This window comes from Symphalangus syndactylus, chromosome 5 (assembly GCF_028878055.3).
Source record: "Symphalangus syndactylus isolate Jambi chromosome 5, NHGRI_mSymSyn1-v2.1_pri, whole genome shotgun sequence".
NCBI classification, from domain to species: Eukaryota; Metazoa; Chordata; class Mammalia; order Primates; family Hylobatidae; genus Symphalangus; species Symphalangus syndactylus.
The window spans coordinates 50066059-50088496 of record NC_072427.2 but is presented as its reverse complement, the minus strand read 5'-3'; the positions used below and the strand labels follow the sequence as shown (position 1 = coordinate 50088496).

At 37.4% G+C, this 22438-nt stretch overlaps 1 long non-coding RNA gene across 4 annotated transcripts in view; it reads right to left on the bottom strand.

Annotated features, from left to right (window-relative positions):
- LOC129482508 (uncharacterized) overlaps positions 1-19913 on the bottom strand; it is a 186598-nt gene extending 166685 nt beyond the window's left edge. For all 4 annotated transcript variants that reach the window (XR_008657742.2, XR_008657741.2, XR_008657740.2 and 1 more), the window contains exons 1-3: positions 19053-19913; positions 16604-16758; positions 6353-6524 (exon numbers count right to left, since the gene is read on the bottom strand). This is a non-coding gene — a long non-coding RNA (uncharacterized lncRNA). The remainder of the gene's footprint in view (positions 1-6352; positions 6525-16603; positions 16759-19052) is intronic.
- Positions 19914-22438: the final 2525 nt, after the last annotated feature.

Here is a 22438-nt window from a genome sequence, read left to right as displayed (position 1 = left end):
AGTCTGCATGCAATGCCTGCCTGGGAAAAACCTGAGGTAGCTGACTGCAGCCAGTACAGCACCCATGGGGACTCTACCAAGCAAAGTCATAGAATGACACTGCCTGATGTTTTGTGAGTCCAGCCCTCACCCCAGTGTGTTCAGGAGTCAGATACAGAGAATAAAATATATTCCAGCTTTAACACATAATGTTGACCCTGCTGGATTTTGAACTTGCTTGGGACCTGTTGCATTTTAAATTTTGCCTATTTCTCTCTTTTGAAACATGTACATTATGCTTATCCTGAAATCACCTTTAACAAAATTATGAGTGAGAAAATTATTACACTCAAAGAGATATGACCTGACTCCATCTTGTTTTTAACTTGCAAACTGCCCTTGTTCATTCCTAGGCAAAGGCCAAACTAACTTTGAGAGGAATTTAGTTTATAGCTTAACTTTGAAACAAAGATGATAAAAGCCCATCAATGAAATAAACCTGCTCATTGCCTGGGGACCAGATGGCCTTTGTAAAACCAACAAATTAACCACAAGAATAGAAAGTATGGCCCAGGAGTCATACAGTCAGAGGCCACAAGATTACTAACCTCCCAGATTGTTCCTGGAGATAACAATAATACTGTAAAACCTAAGATTGATGTTTGCAGTATTTTTCAGACCCAGCATTCTGATGAATCAGCTGGTGCTACCCAAATCAGTAACCTGGCTCATCTGGACTTGTGGCCCCCGACCCAGGAACTGACTCAATGCAAGAGGACAGCTGTTGCTCCCTGTGATTTCAACCCTGACCCAACCAGTAAAAATTCTCCATTCTCTAGCCCCCGGCCCACCAAACTATCTACATAAACACTGGCTTCTGAATTTTTGGGAAGGCTGTTTTGAGTAATAAAAACTGTGGCCTTCCATTAGTCACCTCTATGTGTATTAAACTCTTTCTCTATAGCAATTTCCCTGTCTTGATCAATTGGCTCTATCTGGGCAGCAGCCAAAATGAACCCATCAGGCCATTATGAATTCAGGAGCTCATCTGGGATAGCCCTTGTGGGTACCTGCTCATGGTTCTGCAGCCCCTCACCAGTGGCAGACTGGAGGCCAGCAAGTGTCTGCCTAGGTCTCTTGAACTAAAGACTGCCTCTGGCACACTCTCTACCAGTGAGCTACTGTTGACCATAGTGCATGGATCAAATTGCAATGGATAGTTCCTGAAAGACACCTTTTAACCTGGTTTGGTGAGTGTTCCCCTTCTCCTGATTTGTTGGTCCCTTTAGAGGCATTGCAGCTCCATCGTGGAAACTGTCCAACTCTTTCTAAGTTTGTAGAAAGAGTCTCTGTTGACCTTCAAGGCAAAGTAGCCAGGTCAAGGGGACTGTTTATCTCTCGCTAAATTGTAGGAAGAGTCTCGGTTTTGGACGACTTATCCCCCACTGGATGGAAACGGGAGACTTGTTGGAGGAATACTCTTCTGATTTGGCATCTAGTCAGAAATGTTGGTTTGGAAGGCCATCTATTTTTCTTTATTTCATCGTGTGTGTTTGTATATCGGGAGATCTTTGAAGGAACTGCTGATAGCAGGCTTGCCTAGTTTGATCACTCACATTCAGTGAGCCCTTAAGGAATTGTTAGCAGGAGCTGAACAGAGCTAACTCAGGGTGACCATCCATACTTTCATCTTGCCTGGAGACCACCCATTGAAACTCCTGGTCAGAAATCATCCCTCCCCACTTTGAGTGGACCACTGACGACAGGGGACAATGGGTACAAGTTTGAGCTTCACCATGTTTATACTTGGGTGCTAAGTGGGGTAACAAGTGTTTGTATTTTGTCATATGCATTTTGCTCCGGCCAAAATGGAAGATGTTAATTTGGTTCTCCTTGCAGCCCATTGGGTGGCATATTGCAAAATTGAGAGGCTTTTGCCTATGGTTTCATGAAATGAAAATGGATTTTCTTTTGTAACATAGCTTAGCCCCCACAGCTATGGTGCAGCAAACAGGCTCATCAAAAGCCTCTCCACTCTCCTGGAAGCTGCAGAGAAAGGGAACCTGGAAACCTGGCAAGGAGGCAAAAAGAGTAAGAATTACTAATTAGCCAGGCATCTGGCCACTCTGTGCAAACCAGTCAAATTAATGGTAAATATCACTGTTTATCTCCTCTGCAAGGTTTGCTTAATAGGGAAAAATATTTTTTTTTTTTTTAGTCTTTTGGTCTTTCTATGTCAATCTGTCATGGAGAGAAGTACCACAGGATAGAAAGTGGACCTAGGACTCCCATATGCCTGGTGTTCAAGCTGGCCCTGCAGACAGGTCAGTTACAAACTTTGCTGTGGGTCCCTGATAAAAAAGATGAGATTTCCCCTTGTCTTTGAGAACTTGACTTTGTAACCCTTTAAGGGTACTCTTCCTTGGTTCTTTCACATATGGAGGGTGGGAATTTTGGGGTTAATGTCAGGTAGTCCATCTGAAAGGACACACAGTTGTAATGTCATGGCTAGACTTAAAAATTCTCTTGAACAGTTAAAATCATTTGCAAGCTCAAAGCTGCCTCTTCTAGATTGTTTCTGGGAAAATGAACAGTATTGCCCCACACTGCAGCCAGTAACTACAGTTTTGCCCTTTTATTGCAGCAGCATGGGTCTGATTCTCAGGTTAAATAGTAAGTCATTTCTGGTGTGATATTTGGAGATTTCACCACTGATTGATTATCTTTCTCTGCATGGACATCTTCTGACTTTCTGTCTTGAATTTTCCTCACTCTGAGCTATCTTTGGGGGATATCCTAAATCTTTTAAAAACTGCTTGCCATCTCTTTGAGACACCTCACTCATCCATGGTTAAGTCACAATCTTAAGTGACTTATGGCTTTCACATGGGAAGTTACCTTTGGTAAAGTTCAGAGTCAGAAATACTGCCTGTTTGTTTCAGGTAGAATGTATTAATATAAGATTTATGACTTTTTGCTTGAAATGCTGATTATTTTTGCTTTGACTTTCACAGTAAAGAAAACATTTTTCTCTTGAGCTATTTACAGCTTTTAACAATTGAGTGAGGTAAACTCTTGTGAGCAAAATGTGGAGCATCTTTCTTTTTCTCAATCAGATTTCACCAAAATTTGAAAACTATTTGTGTATATTCTTAACATATGCAGATACAGTTATTTAGTTGTTTACATAAGTGCAATAAGAATCTGTTCATCTGTTTTCTTTAGTAACAGAACACAAGTGGAGACATCAGTTATTTTACCAAAGATATGGTTATATGTTATCAACAGAATGGCATACTTTCAGATATAAACAGAATGCCTTAAGGAATTAAAGTTGACATATAGAGATGACAAAAGCTCCTTGTGGAAACTGCCCTCATAACTTGTCTACACAGTCCTTGTATGGGGTTCCTGACTGGCGGTAAGTAAAAAATCACTTTTTTAAAATCCTCAATTTATCTTGGGGCCTTAAGAAAAAAGGAAGTCACTCAATCTATATAGCTATTTGCAGGCACAATATAAATCCATAGGTGGACAAGGCTTTTAATCAGCTGGGCGTGGTGGCTCACGCCTGCAATCCCAGCACTTTGGGAGGCCAAGGCGGGTGGATCACCTGAGGTCAGGAATTCAAGACCAGCCTGACCAACATGACCAAACCCCATCTCTACTAAAAATACAAAAATTAGCCAGGCATGGTTGTGGGAGCTTGTAATCCCAGCTACTCAGGAGGCTGAGGCAGGAGAATTGCTTGAACCTGGGAGATGGAGGTTGAGTGAGCCAAGATCATGCCATTGCACTCCAGCCTGGGCGACAAAGTGAGACTCTGTCTCAAAAAAAAAAAAAAAAAAAAAAAAAAAGGTCTAATCAGAGATTCCTTCTAGAACAAGGTTCTAGCAATGCCAAATTAGAAAAAGCCTATGTGGCAAATAATTATTCTGGTTGTATTTTATGCAAATAATCAGGCTAAGTATAGTAAGACTAAAACTTATTCTGATGATAATTGTGTCCTACTATAATTTGTCTTTAATAAAAATGGGGACTGGTTGGGCTGCAAATTTTCCAGCTTTATGCTCTGCTTCCCTTTTAAGTATGTTTCAGTTTCAAGTAATCTTTTTGTTCACGCACAGGAACATAGAATATTAGCAACAGCCAGGTCACATGTTGAACGCTGCTTAGAAATGTCTTCTGCCAGATACCCTAAATCATCTCTCTCAAATTCAAAGTTCCACAGATCTTTAGGGTGGGGCAAAATGCCACCAGTCGTATAGCAAGAGTGACGTTTTCTCTGGTTCCCAATAAGTTCCTCATCTCCATCTGAGTCCATTCAGCCTCTACTTCACTGTCCATATTACTATCAACATTTTGGTTGTGGCAGGAAAATAAATCTTGGCACCCCAAAATGACTAAGGTAAAGGGAAAAGTCATGCTGGGAACTGCTTAGGGCAAACCTGCCTCCCATTCTATTCAAAGTCATCCCTTTGAGGCTCACCTGAGACAAATGCATATCTGATTGCTTCTGTTTATGTAAAAATACAGCTTCATGGAGCCAGACTAAATTGTGTATTCAGTAGAAGGCTGATCAAAGACTAATAATGCAACCTTTTTGTCTCTTATCTACTTTTAACCTGGAAGTCCACACTTCGAGTTGTCCCACCTTACAGGACCAAACCAATGTACCTTACACATATTGATTGATGTCTCATATCTCCCTAAAATGTATAAAATGTAAAAGCAAGCTGTACTCCTGACCACCTTGGGCACATGTCTCAGGACTTCCTAAGGATGTGTCATGGGTGTGTCCTTAACCTTGGTGAAATAAACTTTCTAAATTGACTGAGACCTGTCTCAGATATTTGGGGTTCACATGGTCAAAACCATTCCACAAGTCTCATTGTTGTTCCAAACTTTCCCACATCTTCCTATCTTCTTCTGAGCCCTCCAAACTTCCAACCTCTGCCTGTTATCCAGTTCAAAAGTTGCTTCTATATTTTCAGTTATCTTCATAGCAGTACCCTACTCTCTCAGTAACAATTTTCTGTATCAGCCCATTTTCACACTGCTGTAAAGAACTACCTGAGACTGGGTAATTTATGAAGAGAAAAGGTGTAATTGACTTACATTTCTGCATGGCTGGGGAGGCCTCAGGAAACTTACAGTCATGATTGAAGGCAAAGGGGAAGTAAGGCACATCTTACATGGCAGCAGGAGAGAGAGGGGTGGAGTTGGGGGGGAAGTGCCACACTTCAAAACCATCCAATCTCATGAGAACTCATTCACTATCAAAAGAACAGCAAGGGGGAATTCTGCCCCCGTGATCCATTAACCTCCCACCAGGTTCCTCCTCCACACATGAGGATTACACTTTGAGATGAGATTTGGGTGAGGACACAGAGCGAAACCATATCATGGCAGCTCTCTGAAAATAGAAAAATCTAGATAATTTCAGCCCTAATCATAGAAATATAAACAACAATCTGAAACTTGTAGTATAAATCCAATTATTTATTTATTTATTTTAGAGATGGGGCCTTACTGTATTGTCCAGGCTGGAGTGCAGTGGCTATTCACAGGCACAATTTTTGTGTACTACAGCCTCAAACTCCTCGGGTCAAGAGATCATTCTACCCGCTCTCCCTAGTAGCTGGAATTATAGGTGTGTGCCACCACTCTTGCTCAGATACAGTTTCTAAATTCAGAAAGTTGCATTTCTACTTTTTTGTCTTTCACATGGGTATTCTAATTATGTGGATAATTATCCTGCAAGTCATTTTATGATTAGTTACTGCAAATGTAAATACATTATAGTTTCCATACAATCTTCTGTGCTGTTTACTTGTTACTAGACTCAATTCTACTTTTGGATACTACTTGAGAGAATAGATGGGCTTTGGTGTTCCCGGAAGAGTAGAGTGAATAAAATAGAAACTAATATTACTTATATTTTATAATAATACTGCATTTGCATCATGAGTTTCAGGTTCCACAAAAGCTCATTTAAGTTAACAGCAAGTCCTGATCTCAACTATATGAGCATGTCTACACTTCCTATTTATTCTAAAATAATTTCAGATTTATAGAGCAGTGCTAAGCTCTTACATAAAGTTTTATATATCCTTCAATTTCCTGTAATATTAATATCACTCATAACCACAGAATATCTATGAAAACTCAGAAATTGATAAAGGTACAAAACTATTAACTAAAGTATTGTCTGTCTTCATATTTTACCAGGTTTTCCACTAATTCCATTTTTCTGTTTTTGGATCTAATTCAGGATAAGATATTACATTTATCATCAAGTGTATTATTGCTTATTGCAGCATAGCCTATTGCCATGTAGCTTAGTGGCTCAAAAGCAGCACACATTACTCACAGTTTCTCTGGGTCAGGAATCCAGATGTAGATGACGGCCAAGGCTGACGTCTGACCTGAAGGATCAGCTGGAGAGGGATCATCTTCCAAGCTCACACGACTGCTCAGCTCAAGAAGACTTGAACAGTGGATTATTCCAAAACTTTAAAATATCAATAGCAATTCTTCACTAACTGTTCTCCACGAAAATATAAACCATAGAGAAGAGATCAGTGTGCAGTGCATTCTATGAAGCCGTTTCCTCTGATGCCACAACCAGAAAAAGACAGTTCAAAAAAGGAAAACTATAATATGCTTTATGAATACTCAGGCAATAATCCTAAATGAAATACTTTCAACATAAGTCAGGATCATGAAACAGGATTGTATACTAATACCAAGGGTATTTATTTACTGAGGATCACAAGTTTGGTAAAGCATATAAAAAGAATTAGTGTAATACACTATATTAAAAAAAAAAACACTATATGACAAAAGCCTCATCACGTCTAAAGATGCAGAATAAGCACTTGACAAATCCAAATCCAACACCCACTCACAGTAAAAATACTCATTAAGTTTTGCATAGAAGGGAATATTCTTTATCTAAAAAGGGCATCTATGAAACTCTCACATAACACCACAAGGTATAAAGTAAGTTTCAGTAATTTCCCCAAGATTAGAAACACAAAACGGTTATTGACTCCTGTGAATTCTATTAAACATTATGCTTGAGGATGTAATTGAGAAAATTAGGCTAGGAAAATAATATAAGTCTTCCAGATTGAAAAGGAAGAAGTCAAACTATCTCTATTGGCCAGTGACATAATCTAGTGTATGGAAAATCTTAAGGAATCCACTAAAATAAGGTTGAAAAAACAACAAAAACAAAAAGTTCAGTAATGCATTAGCATGCAAGATCAATGTAAAAAATTGTAGTCTTACACAATACAAATAAATCAAAATATAAAACTCAGAAAATGATTTCATTTAATATAGCACCAGAAAGGAAATACATTTGAAAATAAATTTAACGTAACAACTGCAAGATATATACACTGAAAATTTAAAAAGATATTGAAGTATTAAAGAAATCCTAAAAAAATAAATTTAACATTACAATTGCAAGATATACACACTGAAAATTTAAAGAGATATTGAAGTATTAAAGAAATCCTAAATAAAAAGATAAATTTAACATAACAACTGCAAGATATATACACTGAAAATTTAAAAAGATATTGAAGTATTAAAGAAAGAAATCCTAAATAAACGAAAAAACATTAGATTTTCATTGATCAGAATGCTATTAAGTATTAACCAAGATGCTAATACTTTCCAAATGTATCTGCAGATTCCATATAGTCCCTGCAGAAATTCTAGCTTGCACTTTTTCTTTATTTTTTGAAATAATTGGATCACTGATTTAAAAATGTATAGGAAAATGCAATTGATCCAGGACAGCCAAAAGAACATTAAAAATTGTTTAAGAAATACAAATGGTATTTGCAAGAGTTCTGCCCTTACAAAGATGGAGGATAATTCTCTACTTCTTAAGTATGTGCTTTTCATAGTGACTTTATTCAAACAAGTACATCATGAAGAGGGAGAAGAATCACTACTTTTGTAGTACAGAAAACCGAACTGAATTACTTCATTCAGATAATAAAACTAACATTAGCAGTGATAAAGTGGCCAGGTCACTGTAATCCCAGCAACTTGGGAGGCCAAGGTGAAAGAAATATTTGAAGCCAGGACTTGGAAACCAGGCTGGGAAATAGGGACATTATACCTCTACAAAAAAATAAAAATGTATTAGCCATGTGTGGTGGCACGTGCCTATAGTCCCAGCTACTTGGGAGGCTGAGGCAGGAGAATCGCTTGAACCCGGGAGGCGGAGGTTGCAGTGAGCCGAGATTGCACCACTGCACTCCAGCCTGGGCAACAGAGGGAGACTGTGTCAAAAGGAAGGAAGGAAAGAAGGAAGGAAGGAAGGAAGGAAGGAAGGAAGGAAGGAAGGAAGGAAGGAAGGAAGGAAGGAAGGGAGGGAAGGAGGGAGGGAGGGAAAGAAAGAGAAAGAGAGAGAGAGAAAGAGAGAGAGAGAGAAAGAGAGAGAGAAAGAAAGAGAGAAAGAAGGAAAGAAAGAAAGAAGGAAAGAAAAAGAAAGAAAGAAAGAAAAAGAAAGAAAGAAAGAAAGAAAGAAAGAAAGAAAGAAAGAGAGAGAGAAAGAAGTGATACTGCATGCCCATAATATATAACCTTGTTATAATTTCCTGAGAATAAAACTTTCCCTTAGTGGTCTTCCTCCACAAACCCCAGAACAGCCATCTAATCATGAGTGAAACATCAGATCAATCTCAAAGGAGGGATTTCAATGACATTAGAAACAAGAAAAAATCTGAGAAACTGGCACACCCAAAAGGAGCACACAATACCTAAATGTGTGGTGTCCTGAACACAATCCTGGAACAGAATATATACATTAAGTGAAAAAAGGACATCTGATTAATTGTGGATGTTAATGAATTACAATGTACAATATTGATTCATTAATTGTGACAAATGTTCCATACTAATGTAAGAATTAAATAAAAGAGAAACTGTGTGTTGGGTATAAATAAACTCACTGTATTTATTTCTAACCATTCTGAAAATCCAAAACTATTCTAAAATAGATTTTTTTTAAAGTACACGACTGAGTTTAATAAGTAGAAGATTATCAATATTGTTGTGTCCCATGTATGTATCTCCCATTTCCATCCTCTTCTTTTTTTTATCCTGGTGAAGGTTACTATTATTTTAATTTTTCATTTTGCCATCACAAATTGTTCTTTTTAAGCTTTTTTCTCTAATTTTGCATTTGAAAATAATATCTTGTTCAGTGTTTCTTGTTTCACAAGTAGATAATAATGTGTTTCTGTCTATACTGCTCATCAAAATTACGAGAAAACTTCAGAGAAATCCAGACTGTGATACATTGTACACAATATGTGACCTGTTCTCACAAAGGCTAAGGTCAGCAAAATAAGTGAAGATTGATTGCCTGTTACAGATTGGGCAGCACCTAATGTTGGAGGCAGGCTCTAAGATGGTGCACAATGATCCTCACGACTTGGTGTACACAACCCGGTATTCTAATCCTTTCTTTGTGAATTTAGGGAGAAACTGAGACTTGCTTTGAGTCAAACGAACACTACAATGTGATGGATGTCACGTGGATGATCATGTTACATAAGACTGTGATTTCTGTCTTGCTGCAAAACCTCTCCCTTGGTGGCTCTGATGGCACATTCTGCCATGAGGGAGAAGCCAGCATGGGAAGGAACTGAATGCAGCCTCAGGCCAACAGGCAGCAAGGAACTGATGCCCTTGCTTCAGTAGCTTTCCCTGGTGGTTGCAATTTACAGTTAGCACTAACCTAAGCCCCTGTCATTTAGGAGTATATCACTTCAGAATTAGAGTGACAACCTTGTATTAACAGAATAGTCCTAATTATTTCCTCCTTTTTCTTGTATTTTTTTCTTTTGTCCCTCTTATCTTTCCTGTCTTTCATTTCACTTACATGTAAAAAGACTTGTGCATATATGCATGTATATGTATATACATATGTGTATATATACCTTACACTTATGCATATATAATCATATACATATTTGGTATTTTTATTTTAAATAAGCTATTATGGCCAGGCGCAGTGGCTCACGCCCGTAATCAGATCCTAGCACTTTGGGAGGCTGAGGCGGGCAGATCACGAAGTCAAGAGATCCAGACCATCCTGGCTAACATGGTGAACTCCTGTCTCTACTAAAAATACAAAAAATTAGCCGGGCGTCATGGTGGGCGCCTGTAGTCCCAGCTACTCTGGAGGCTGAGGCAGGAGAATGGTGTGAAACCGGGAGGCGGAGGCTGCAGTGAGCCGAGATCGCACTGCTGCACTCCAGCCTGGGCGACAGAGTGAGACTATGTCTCAAAAAAACAAAAACAAAAAAAACGTGTTATATGTAAGATCAATTAAGAATATACAAAATAAAAGTTTTTATTACCTTGGGTAACCAATAAAATAGTATAAAAGAAATATGTCCTACATGCTAAGAAAGAAAAGAAGATGAAATCATATGAAATGCTGAATGAAAACCACAAAAGGAAGAAAATGACTGGATGACAAAAATAGAAACAAAGGCAGTGCAAGAACTAGAAGAGAGTAACAAATACAGTGGATATGATTCCAACTGTATCAATAATCACTTTGAATGTCAGGGTTCTTAAGGTACCAGTTAAAAAACACAGATAGAGTACATAAGAAACCCAATTTAAGTATAAAGACACACATGGATTAACAATGAAGAGATAGAATAAACATAACATATTCCATTAATCAAAGAAAACAAGTGTACATATATTAATTTCCAACAGAGCAGACTTTAAAGCAAATAAAATAATGAAGAAAAAAGCAGGTATAAGTTAAGGATAAAAGGGGTGCTTCTCTAAGAAAATATAACCGTTCTCAATAGCTATAAGCCTAAAACTGGTGTGTTAAATTAGGTGATGGCAGAATCTGAAGAAGAAAGAGATGAGTCCACTATTATCGTCAGAGACATCAACACTCTCTATCAAGAATCAACACATACAGCAGATAAAATATAAGCAAGGGCATATTATCATTCAACTATACAATTAGTAAACTCAACATAACTTATGTCTTTAAACTACTAACTCCAACAATGTGAATAATATACATACTTCCCTAGCCCATAAGGATCCCTCTGCAAGACTGGCAAGACTGACCACATTATAGGACTTAGAACACTACTTATTAAATTTAAAAGAATAGGAATCACACAATGATTGTTCTCAGACCAAGAGAAAATTAATCTAGAAGTAAGTAACAGAAAGGTAACTGAAATATCCCCAAATACATGGAGATTAAACAACACATTTCGATACACAACATGGCCCAAAGAAGATATCTCAAGATTAAAAATATTTTGACCCAAATAGCAATGAAAAAAAACTTAACAAAATTAATGGATGTAACAAGTAGAGTTTAAAGGAGATTCTATTAAATACATATGTTTGAAAGAAAGACTAAATTTCATCATCTATGTTTCCACCATAGTAAAGTAGAACAAGAGAAAATCAAATGTAAAATAAGCAGCAAAAAGACATACTATTGCAAGACAAGTAAAAACAAAGTAAAAGATAAAGCAACAAGATTGTTTAAAAGAATATTGATAGCTTAATAGTTTCCAGAACATAGAAGTATCCAAAATTAATAAAGAAAACACAATAGCCCTCACACAATGCTTGCTTGCAGATGTGACTCTCCCTTAAAACAAGCAGATACTTTGAAACATGATCAAATAAAGGCATACTAAGTGAAGTAATTTTATTTACTAAGTTTAAAAAATATAAATGTAAACAATCCACCACTAAATATTCAGGTTGATAACAATTACTATAAATATGAAAGGGGGCCGGGCACAGTGACTCACGCCTGTAATCCCAACAGTTTGGGAGGCCAAGGTGGGCAGATCACCTGAGGTCAAGAGTTTGAGACCAACCTGGCCAACATGGTGAAACCTCATCTCTACTAAAATTACAAAAATTAGCTGGGCATGGTGGCGGGCACCTGTCATCCCAGCTACTCAGGAGGCTGAGGTGGGAGAATCCTTTGAACCCGGAAGGTGGAGGTTGCAGTGAGCCGAGATTGCACCATTGCACTCCAGCCTGGGCAACAAGAGAGAAACTCCGTCTCAAAAAAAAAAAAAAAAAAAAAAAATCTACACATACACACACACATACATGCATATATTCCCATATATATATATATGAATAAATTCATATATATCACATGTTAGAATCTGACAGACATGAGGACATCATGAAGTTTGTATGAGAATATCAAAGAACACGTAAGAGAACATGCAGAGACAGGCATGTGAACATGTGTATGTCCAGGGGGAAAAGTTGCCCCTGGATCATTACCAGTCCCTCCGTGGTCTGCCCTTCCTGCTCCTGCCTCCTCAGGTATTACTGATCCCAGTGGTCCTTCCAATCCACCACCCTTTTCTCATGGCCTGGCTTATGCCACAAACACAGGTTTTCGTCTTCCCTTTCCCTCCCCTGTCTGCTGGATTCACTGCACCTCACTCTCAAGCATCTCCTCCAGTGATCCTTCTCCTGGAGGCCCCCCTTGTCCATCCCATCCCAGGCCTGATGCCTGTCCTCTGAGGTCCCAAAGGCAACTATTCCATTTGCAGTTTAGTTTCTGTTAAGTTTTCTGAATCCCTACTAGGTTTAAATATTGGAGATTTTGGAAACGTTGTCTATGTCATTCCCCTATGAGCCCCACACATGTAGTGGACAATGAGTAACACAGAAGATTCTCTTTCATATTGAATTTCACCAATGGATTAATGCCTCTCAAACACCTCTCACCTATAATCTTGTCTACTTCCCAAGAAACTCTATCTCTAAATTTGAAGTAGGTTTGAACATGAAGATGACCACGTTTCTTTTGCTTTCTTCTGTTCTCATGACAGAGTGTGAGCCCTGACTCCTCCCCCACTACCAAGCTTCTTCTCCAGCCTCCCCATCCTCAATCCACTTTAGAGACCCTCTCATGGGCCCTGCTCCTCCTGGCTTATCCATATTTCTTTGGTCCTTTTGGACAGTGTTGCCCTCTTAGTTTAAATATTCTTGTTCACCAAGATTTATCTCTATTTACATGGCTCCTTTGGTGAATATTTCAAAATCTTTATTAGTTACCATATTTCATCAGTTTTACTATGTGTTACTATGTCTGTGAGTTTTTTTGTTTTGTTTTGTTTTTTGCTTTTCATCACTGTCACTGCTAGGCTTGTGTGAGCCATGACATGATTCAACTTCTTAGCACATGGATGAATACATCCTGAAATTTTATATTGTCACCTTCTCATAAGTTCACCATCATCAAAACTACCAGAATGGGTATCAATAAGAAAGGTGCAAATCCCACAATGGTACAGCCTCTTTTTTATGAAAAAGTGTAGCTTTCCCATATCTCTTCATGTCCACAGAGTGTTGTTAAGGTTTCTATAGCTCTGGGTAAAAAGCTAATTCAGAATAATCATAATCAGAATACCAAAATATGTGTGACTTAATTTATAAATTAATTTCAATATTACTTTCATTTTTATATGAATAAACTCTGTAAATTCAAAATTCTAAAAGGACTTTTTCAGTAAGTATGTCTATTATGTGTATAGTAGTTTGACGGAGATATTATTCTTTTAGATCCTTTTACGTCTTTGATTCATTGACATACAGTGAATGTTCCCAACGAGACACTACAGACATTACATATTCACCAATCTGACCTTCCCTTTAGTGATACACAGGCCAGCTCACTTGTCCATCTTTCTCTGTGAGTGTGACGCACATTGTTCCTTACTCAGCTTCATATGGGCAATGAGATCCATACAGGTGGTGGTACAGTAATGATAGAGTAACTGCTGGAAGAATGAAACAAAACATTGTGGAAAAATTTATTGGGATTAGATATGGCTTATCACATGTAAAAATGGACAATTTTTCTGGAATGATAGACTGCAAGACAGTGCACATCAAACAATGACATCTGAGAGACGTGAAACAATGATATGAGGGTTACTATTGCCTCAGGTTACTTCTTGGGGAGAATTTCCAGGCTATGGTGTGGCACGGACTCTGGAAAACACCCTGAGTTAAGAAGATGGAACTGAGAGTCTGGGGAACAAAGCGGCTGAATTTCATGAAGCCATTCTCCACATGCAGTGGTAAGAACAGGAGAAAGCACTCATGCCAACACCCATGCAGGCTGGACTATGGTGCCATCATTACTCCACTGAGACATAGTTCACAGGAGTACAAGAGTGGTACAGAAACACAAAGCAAAGATACAAAGAGAAGTAATTTGAATGAACTTCACCTTCACCCTTTCATCTAATTTCCTACTGCAAAAAGACAATGCTTTTAATGATTCAGTGATCTTGCAACAAGTCCAAAGATGAAGGGATGGCTATTGCTTAGAAATGAAGCAAATGACGTATTAAGTAGATTCAATCACCCTATGTGGACACCAATCTGCCTTTCCTATGTTATCCTGTTAGTTGTTGCTCGTAAAATCACTGTATTATGAAATAATTAAAATATAGCTTTCTACTTACAAGAGTAGAGCATGTTCATCACTTGAAGGAGGAGAAACCAATAAAGCTTTCCACCTCTATTGGTTTTCCTTAAAAATCTCCAGTTTCTTTAACATTTGAAAAATATTTTTCTCTGCTTTTCACTATGTACATACCACAGGCTATGTAGTATAGGGTTACTCTCTATATGCAGTGAAATTAAGTTAAATTGTAACTGAGTACCCCATTTTTCTAAAAATTATCTTTGTCTTTTTTTTCCCCTCTATGTTCACCTCTTAGCTCCTTAGAAATGCAAATGTAACCTTTTTCCCTCCGTCTTTTCCACCAGGGAGATCACCAGCAAGCATTGCCAGCTTATCTAAGTATATGTTTGCTTAGAAATTACCAAATGTTGAACCAAAACAGGCATGCTTCAGAATTCTCCCCCACAGGGAGATTGTCTCAAGACATAAGTTAATCCACAATCCAACTCTGTCTGTAATGATGCTGGCCAGGCTAACAGATGACCCATGATTACAGGTAAGTCCTCTAGCAAGTCATGTAGACCCTGTACCTCCACGCCTCTTCTGCATGCCCTGTGTACCAAAATTTCTCCTTACAATCTTGCTTTCTGCCCAGAATACTGAAGTGGCTCCTTGAGATATGAATCTGGCACTTCCCCATTGCTAAAATCTGGAATAAAGTCACTTTCTTTTTCCCACCCTTCTGCTTATTATTTGATTTTAAAAGTGGCCACTGCCAAATCTACATTCTGTAGCAAAATGGTACCAGACTATAATATAACAGATGAGGGGCACTTCTTTTTATTTTTTTTAATGAGGATCTGTAAATGAAATTTTCTGTTTATGCTATTAAAGCCCACAGACCCTGACTGCAGCCATACCTAGCAGAACAAGTGCCCATCTGTTAATATAGAACAAAAGTCCCGAGAAAATATCAGTGTTTTTGCTCTGTTGATTGCTCATGTCTCACACATCTTGAACAAAGGTCTCCAATCTTTGCCTAAGTTTTGACTAAGACAACAAAAGTAAAATCTAAAAAACGCACAAGCATGAAAACTTTTTGAGACTATTAAGCTGGATAAAAATGATGGTAAATAAAAGATTGAAATTCCTTTTTTATAAGCTAATGGCACAAAAATATTTTCTGATTACAGCATATGATGTACATGTTTTCTAGCTGGTATTTTTTACACCACTGAGAACTAAAAACAAGTTTAATAATCACTCATCAAAAATAAAATAATTCATATCTAATAGAATGGGTGATCCGTACAAAGAACTGTCAGGTACACATACATGGAGGTGAGGTGGAAGGAATTATGTAGTCCAGTCAATGTCTAAATATTTTGTGCAAGGAGAAAATGAAACAACATCATGAAGTTCACAGCTGCACGGTTAAGAAGAGGTTGCTCCTTGCATTCAGATGTGAAGTCTGACTTTACTGCCACACAAATCAATACCTTGTTAACCTTTCACATGTACAGCAAACTAAGCCATAGAATACAAAGTTTGACAGAGCTTTTTAAGCATAAGAAGATCTTTTTAATGTGGGACAATTGTGCCTTGTGGCTTACAGAATAGTTTCTGTCCTTCTTTTTAGCCAGAGCTATTTAAGAGGAAATTTCTGGAAAATCATAAAACAGAATGTGTAACATCTGTTGTTTCTAATAAAAGTGATATTAACATTCAATTTATGAAAGAGAAATAGGAGTAAAGATGAAAATAATTGATATGGTTCATTGAAAAATAATTATGAATGCATTTTTAAAATAGAGAAATGAAGGCCTTAAATCTACAATACAAAAATAGATACTTGGTTTTAGATGATGTTTACATGACCAAAAAATAAAAGAGATTTTTTATACACAAGCGTAAGACACTTGCATAACAAATTAAATCAAAATCAAGGAGAAATATCACAATGTAAAATCTAAAGTCTTAAGGTGTCATTGGTAAGCAAGCAGAATCATTTTTGAACAAACTCAGCCTTTTTTAAAAGACTTGAATTCCCTACCTCAACCCACAACCAAGGCAGGGAGCTGCTGTTCTTGTGCATGCAGAGCCCCCAGAGAGGCTCTCAGCTCAGAGGCTCCCCTGTGAACCTACCTTTGTTGGGCGTGGTCTGGAGGTGGGGCTCTGTTCACAGGATCATCTACAGCAGGGCAGGAGACAGCCAGGGCTGCCTCTCCAGGTTTTCAACAACATTGGCTGTTGTCAAAGATACTAAATACATAAAGTGGGTAGTGGTGTTGGGCGACTGCCTAAGATTCACAAGGACAGAGATTTAAGAGTCAATAGCAATGTTCTAAAGTTACATATCCATAGCCTTATTCAAGGTACAGCTCAAAGGATTGGTGTAGGTGCAAGGCATGCAGGTCTGAACTTTTTTCACCTCATTATAGAGCAGCTCAGTGGTTAAAAGAACAGGCCCTGGGCCAGGCACAATGGATCACGCTTGCAATCCCTATGCTTTGGGAGACTAAGGAGGGTGGATTGCTTGAGGCCAGGAATTCTAGATCAACCTGGGCAACAAAGAGAGACCTCCTCTAATAACATCATTATATTATAATTATTGGAAAAAAAAGCTGTTTTCAAGACATAGATATGTGGATATTTGTCTTGTCTTTTGTCACTCCTATGATTACATGGGATGGAACATATAAGGAAAATACACCAACAAAGGTCTTCCTAAATTTTCTCCCATTCAGATCCAACTCTCCTGAATCACTCTTCAATTCATCTTGCTCATGATGTTCCCCATGTTATCATCATTTGTGCTAATCTGAAGCTTTGGTGATGCTGCATTTCCTGTGAGATTCCTACGTTGTTCCTGAGAGTTTATATTTTCAACCTTCTGAAACCTGCTATGCAAATTTGATGTTGATGTCAATGATATCACCCAAAAACGTCGAAAGGAGGTTTGCAGACCAAGCTCATATACAGGTAAATGAGGACAATCACATTATGACTGCCTTCTCGTCAATAGTGTTTTAACGCTTTCAAATTTAAGATGCATCTGTATTTGATAGATGTGAAAATGTGCACTCTACAATGAATGGAATACAGTTTTCTCTGTGACTGCTCGTTTCTCAGTGTTAAATTATGGTGGCTCATTGGCTATACTCTTGTTTGTTATTGAGGAAATATGCTTAAATCTTATCACATAAATTTATAAACTGCATTTATATTCTACATGGAAGCTTCACCACTGTCCTCCATTAGGGACGTCCAGTTTGTCCACTTCTCATTAAAGTGAGTGTCCAGAGAGGTGTTATAAACTGCATTTATAATTTTAGACACATTAGACTTATTAGTGGAGTACTAGAATTCTTATGTCACGTATGGAAATATAGTTCTATGAACCATGGTTTAAGAAATCCATTGAAGACAAAGATGAAAATTGTAAAGAGTTACTTGGAAAATTTACTGGCGTGGTAGCTCTCTAAAGATCTGGAAAAAGCTGTATTTTGAAACTTTAAACTGTAATCTTAGAAATATGAGCAACGCTTCCTGTAAACTTCATTACAGATTCCATTCTTCCCGCTGTAACATTTGTGTATCTTTTTCTTCATTCACATTTGTCCTTTCATTCACATGGCTGGTGATCATAGAAATCACCTTATGTTTAGTCACTGCAGAAGTGAATGCATAATGGTCTTTATAAGATATTTTGATCTGTCCCCTTGCTACTCTGGTCAACTCTACTTTGGGTACTTGGATATTGGAATTGGTTTCGGTGTCCCCTCATGAGTACACTGAGTGATGAAAAAACTCATACAGTCATAGTTAAGGGGGTTGACTGAAATTTCACCTAGAGTTTTAGACTCCAGGAAGGTTGAAATAAGTAAACACAAAGTCATGCCATTACATATATGAGACATTCCTTCCTTGAACTCAATCTTCTTATCAGGTTAGAGTGTGGAGACAGACCATTGGGTTTGCCTCAGGATGTGGTCTAAAAATTTGGTTTGTTTGCAATAGCATCTTTTGTAGACTTGTGGTTTCTAGACCAGCCTCTATAAAACTGTTGATTTAGGACACTATGCAAAATCATATCTTCTATGCAGTTAAAGTCTGTCTGGGGACTCAGTGCTCAGCACTTTGTCATCTGTGCCTGTGACATCATGCTATTCAAGATTTATGGATGTCAATGGGAGTTCAATATGTAGCTCCATGGCTTTGTAGGCCTTTTAGGCATGGTTCCTGAAAACAACTCTGCTGCTACTAAGAAGAGTGCAATGGCCTCTTAATAGGAAGCTGTGTGGAGAATTAGTGGGCAGCCAGTACACGTGCAGAATCATCAGGCAGCCTGTTTCTGTCTCTCAGATCACTGCATGGAGGGTTGGAGATATGCTATATACTGTTTTTTTTGTTTGTTTGTTTTGTTTTGTTTTGTTTTTTGCCTACTGAGATTTCTCTTCTTGTGCACAACATGTATATATCACTCAGTAGCATTCACCTGCAAAAACCCTGTTGGAAAGATTTATTCCCAGGCCTCTGGAAGCAGGGACTGTCCTAAACCAACTTATTAGAAATACTTTTGTCCTCTGTTTACCTGCTATCTTCATGGCTTTAGGGTTGGTCAAGGGCAATATAATTCCACCATGTGAGTATCAGCAGAGTGCACGGCCCTGAACAATTCCCGATGGAGCCTGTAGAATAAAGAGAACTAAATTAGAACAGGTTTTCTGAAAGGTTTGAAGGTAAAGTTGTCTTTGGATTACTTGAAGAAGAAATCCCTGTATCAAGAAAACATGATCCTGAATGCAGAAATATGATTTATGTTCCCTGTCACTGAAATTTCTTATTCTTGTGTTATATCGTCTGGAAGTCATGTCTTCCGAAAAGGTTAGTGGGGTCCTGAATATACTCTGCTAAATGGTGTCCTAAAATGGGGCTTTCTGGGACATGTGAAAAACAGGCATCTTCCTTTCAAAAAGTGGATGCTGACGCTCTAATGACTAGGTAGTGGGGAAGGAGAAAGAGGATAAGAGTCCTTGGAGCTTGATGGTACCTTCCTGAAGCAGTGGTGCCTGGGTTTTGAATGTTGCCTAGAAAAGAAAAGCTAGTTTACTATTCTCTCCCTACATGTCCACTTGTATCTGGAGGCAAAAGTTTTTTGCTGATGTCTTTACTTGCTTACTTTTTTTAAAAAAACAAAATAATAATATTAAAAAACATTTATTTTGAAATAACTGCAGATTTACAGAAATGCACATAGGTAAGTACAGACAGTTTCCTGTACCATTCAGCTAACTAGAATGTTAATATCTATTATAACCATAGCATATTCATGAAAACTAAGAATTTAACGGTTTTTCAAGACTATTAACTGATCTACAAACTTCCTTCATATTTTACCAGGTTTTCTAATAATGATATACTTATCTATTCCAGAAACTAATCCAGAATACCAACTTACAATTACTGTCAGGTTTATTACTTACTACTTGGTGCATAAAAAATTCCTACATATCTTAGTGGCTCAGAACCACACACATATTACTCACAGTTTCCCTGGGTCTTCGGTCTACATGTAGGTGATGGCTCAGGCTAAGGCTCAGCTGGGGAAGGTTCTCCTTCCAAACTCACATGATTATTCTTAGGATTCACTTCCTTGTCCTCATCAGGAACTCACTGATGTGTTATTAAAAATCACACAAAATTAATACCAATTTATCAAAAATATTTCAGAAAATAGAATAATAATAAAGAAATAGAAAATAAATCACTTCCCATTGTATACTATGAATTAGTTTACCCTGATTGAACAACTAGACAAAGACATTTCAAATAAGGAAAATGAAGATCAATATGCCTTATAAATACAGAGACAAAAGTCACCAGGGAAATATTATCAAATGAAATCAGCATCATGTAGAAAGTATTATACACTATGGCAAAGGGTATTTACCTCAGGAATGCAAATTTGGTTCAACATATGATACAATTAATGTCATACACTATATTAATAAAGAATAAAAACTACACAAGAATCTCAGAAGGTGTGCAACAAGCACTTGAAAATTCCCAGATTCAGTATTATAAAAACATGCAGCAAATTAGGCAGATAAGAGAACTTTCTTCATTTCCAAGGGCATCTATGAAAAGCTCACATATCATCATAAGTAATCTGAAAGGTTCACTAATTTCTCTGATATTAGAAACAAGTCAAATATTTCCCCTGTTGACACTTGTTTGCAACATTGTACTGGAGAATGTAGACAGGGCAATTCGTTTAGAAAAATAAATACAATGTTTCTAGTATGGAAAGGAAGTCAAACTCTGTTTGCAAATGACATGATCTCATGTGTAAAAAGTCCAAAGGACTCTAATCAAATATGTTTAGAATTTAAAGATGAGTTCAAAGAATTTTGAATTATATAAAATATATAAAATATTTTAAATTTCTCTATACTAGCAATTAACAATCTAAAAACAAAACTCAGAAAACCATTCCAATTGAGATCGCATCAAAAATACTTAGGAATAAGCTTATCAAATTAAGTATAAGATATGGACACTAGAAACTATAGAACACATATTGAACAAAATTAATAGAAAATCTTTGAATGCTCATTGTTTAGAAGGGTTATTGTTAGGTTGGCAATAATTTCCAAATGGATCTATAGAATTAATGCAACTTCTCTCAAAACCCCAGGTGGCATTACTTTCCCCTAAATTCAGAAGGTTATCCTAAAATTATACATAATATAGATCCTAAGCAGCCAAAACACTCTTGAGAAGGACAAAAAGGGTTTGCATAGTAGACATATGCTTCCTGATTTCAAAACTTACTACAAAGTAATAGTAATCAAGATTTGTGGTACTAGTACAGGGATATATATATTGATCAATGGAGTAGAATATAATACTCAAAAGTGAATCCTTACATTTATGGTGAAATGCTTTTATAATGTGGCCAAATGAATTAGGTATGAAGCAATATTTTCTTGTCAAATCTTTCTGGGTCAAGTGGATATCCACATGCAAGTTAGACTCTTGCCTCATACCAGAAACATAATTGACTCAAAATGATAATCCATCTACATATAACAGCTAAACAGGGCCGACCCATAAAAAGGAACACAGGAATACATCTTTATGGTCTTTGGTTAAACAATGTTTTAAGATATGACACTGAAAAGCACAAAGGAAAGAAGAAAATATAGAAATATTAAACTTCATTAGAATTAAAACCTTTTGCAATTTAAAGTCCACCAGCAAATACAAAGAGGCACCCAAAGAATAGCAGAAAATATTTGAAAATTGCAAATTTTATAGGTGATAATGGTCTATTATCCAGAATATGCAATGTCTTACAACTCAAAATTAAAAAGGCAAATATCCCAATCACAAATGGCAAAATCTTAAATAGCCAATTCTCAAAGGAAAGCCATAGTCATATCCAAAACCACATAAAAATATGCTCAATGTCTTTTGTCATTATGAGGTAGCAGACTGGAAGGACTTGTTTTCTGGTTTCACAACCTTGACGACCAGAATAAGATCTGCTCCAGACAGGATAAAGTGAAAAAACTGGCAGAAGCCTGTACATTGTGGCAAACGTGATCCCTGGCAGTCTTCATTTGTCACTCACATAAGACACTCCTACCAACCACATAACTGTTTACAAATTCCATGGCCACAACTCAGAAGTTATTGCCCCTTTCCATGGAGACAACCTAGAAGTCACTGCCCGTTTCCTGCCTCAATTTGCCTTGACCTGCCCCTCAATTTGCATATAATTAAAAGTGGGTTTGACTGTATATAAATACAGTTGTCACGAGGTCTATATGTTGCCAACTCTGAACACACTGCTTAAGAGTTAGCCCTGCTCTGCTAGGAGCAGTACCATTCAATAAAATATTGCCGTCTAACCTCACCCGCTTGCCCTTAAATTCTTTCCTGGACAAAGCTAATAACCCTCTCAGGATAAGC